General features: G+C 62.8%; 1 pseudogene; it reads left to right on the forward strand.

The window, feature by feature from the left end:
* The window catches only part of LOC124570033, a 7,984-nt pseudogene that overhangs the window by 1,683 nt on the left and 3,801 nt on the right, over positions 1-2,500 (forward strand).

The following is a 2,500-nucleotide window of genomic DNA, read 5'->3' on the forward strand; positions in this document are numbered from 1 at the left end:
AGTCTGGCAATCATGGCCGGTCCTTGCGGCCGGCCGCGAAGCCCTGACGAGTAGGAGGGTCGCGGCGGTGGGCGCAGAAGGGTCTGGGCGTGAGCCTGCCTGGAGCCGCCGTCGGTGCAGATCTTGGTGGTAGTAGCAAATACTCCAGCGAGGCCCTGGAGGGCTGACGCGGAGAAGGGTTTCGTGTGAACAGCCGTTGCACACGAGTCAGTCGATCCTAAGCCCTAGGAGAAATCCGATGTTGATGGGGGCCGTCATAGCATGATGCACTTTGTGCTGGCCCCCGTTGGGCGAAAGGGAATCCGGTTCCTATTCCGGAACCCGGCAGCGGAACCGATACAAGTCGGGCCCCTCTTTTAGAGATGCTCGTCGGGGTAACCCAAAAGGACCCGGAGACGCCGTCGGGAGATCGGGGAAGAGTTTTCTTTTCTGCATGAGCGTTCGAGTTCCCTGGAATCCTCTAGCAGGGAGATAGGGTTTGGAACGCGAAGAGCACCGCAGTTGCGGCGGTGTCCCGATCTTCCCCTCGGACCTTGAAAATCCGGGAGAGGGCCACGTGGAGGTGTCGCGCCGGTTCGTACCCATATCCGCAGCAGGTCTCCAAGGTGAAGAGCCTCTAGTCGATAGAATGATGTAGGTAAGGGAAGTCGGCAAATTGGATCCGTAACTTCGGGATAAGGATTGGCTCTGAGGATCGGGGCGTGTCGGGCTTGGTCGGGAAGTGGGTCAGCGCTAACGTGCCGGGCCTGGGCGAGGTGAGTGCCGTAGGGGTGCCGGTAAGTGCGGGCGTTTAGCGCGGGCGTGGTCTGCTCTCGCCGTTGGTTGGCCTCGTGCTGGCCGGCGGTGCAGGATGCGCGCGCCTGCGCGGCGTTCGCGCCCCGGTGCTTCAACCTGCGTGCAGGATCCGAGCTCGGTCCCGTGCCTTGGCCTCCCACGGATCTTCCTTGCTGCGAGGCCGCGTCCGCCTTAGCGTGCTCCTCCGGGGGCGCGCGGGTGCGCGGATTCTCTTCGGCCGCCATTCAACGATCAACTCAGAACTGGCACGGACTGGGGGAATCCGACTGTCTAATTAAAACAAAGCATTGCGATGGCCCTAGCGGGTGTTGACGCAATGTGATTTCTGCCCAGTGCTCTGAATGTCAACGTGAAGAAATTCAAGCAAGCGCGGGTAAACGGCGGGAGTAACTATGACTCTCTTAACTTAACGGGAGTAACTATGACTCTCTTAAGGTGGCCAAGTGGCGGCGGTGTGGCTGCATCCGGACTTGGCTTTTCGAAGTGCGGTCTTGATGTAGTCGTGCTGCTGCTGCGAGGTGCCTTCCTTGGGTTATAGTTACAGGGAGAGTGATGCGCAATACATGGGCCTAGCCCTCTTAGCCTCTCCTCTCCTGCGGTCTTCTCCCCTTCTCGTGGGCCCGCTGATTTTTGCAGAGTGGAAGACCGCACCAGGGGCTTGGGGGGGTTACCAGCCCCCCCTCGCATTATCCCTTTATAGTTGGGGGCAGCCGACAAGAAACAAGAGATGGTGGCCCTTCCGCTGAAGGTGCCACCCCAGCTACCCCAGCACCTATCCGGCCAACCGGCCGTAACGAAAATGCGATAGTTTGTGTAGCTCCCTTTGCTTGCAGTGAGTGCCACCGCACTTTTACCACGAAGAACGGTCTCGGGGTCCATCGCCGCCGCCAACACCCTGCGGCCGCCAACGCTGAGATCGTGACGGAGAGGCATCGCGCGAGGTGGACGGAGGAAGAAGTCCTGTCGCTCGCCAAGGCAGAGGCCGAACTGTTCCTGGAGAGGGACGCCCGGTTCTTCTTTGTAAATCAAGAACTTACCAGGATGTTCCCCGACCGAACGCTGGAGGCAATCAAGTGCCGACGGCGGCAAGCTGCCCACAAGCAGCTTGTCCGCCAATTCATGGAGGCACTTGAGATCGGTCGGGGTGAAGAGCCGGCGTCCCGCCGTGGAGCAGCGAGCTCGCTGCCTGACGCGGGCGAGGCCGCTGCGCCGCCCGTCGACGCAGCCGAGGACTTCGCGGCCGACACCACCGGGCCGCCGCCGGAGGGGCCGACTGACGCCGCCATCTGGGAGCATCTGGCGGGGCTACCTGCTTCCGCCCAGCGTTTCTCTGCCCTGGATCGAGTCATTGGTCTGGGGCGGGGCACGCCGCCCGATGTCATCCTGGGCATGCTCCCGGATGCCCTTGCGTCGGTCGGGTCCAGGGGGGAGAGGTCGATCACCAGGACACAGCGGCCGCGCCAACCATCCAAGCGGCCGCCTGCCGCCCCGCCGCTGCAGAAGCGCAAGCGGCGCCGCTGGGAATACGCGCGGACACAGGACGCCTTCCGTAGGTCGCGTGCGCGTTGCGTGCGCGGCTTGCTGGACGGCACCCTGCTGCAGCCGCCACCCGACATCCCCGGTCTGCTGGACTTCTGGGCGGACCTCTTCACGAAGAAGCCGATCTCCACCGCCGGCTTCATCCGTGACCGCCTTCTCCCGCACT

This window comes from Schistocerca americana, unplaced genomic scaffold (assembly GCF_021461395.2).
Source record: "Schistocerca americana isolate TAMUIC-IGC-003095 unplaced genomic scaffold, iqSchAmer2.1 HiC_scaffold_158, whole genome shotgun sequence".
Lineage (NCBI taxonomy): Eukaryota > Metazoa > Arthropoda > Insecta > Orthoptera > Acrididae > Schistocerca > Schistocerca americana.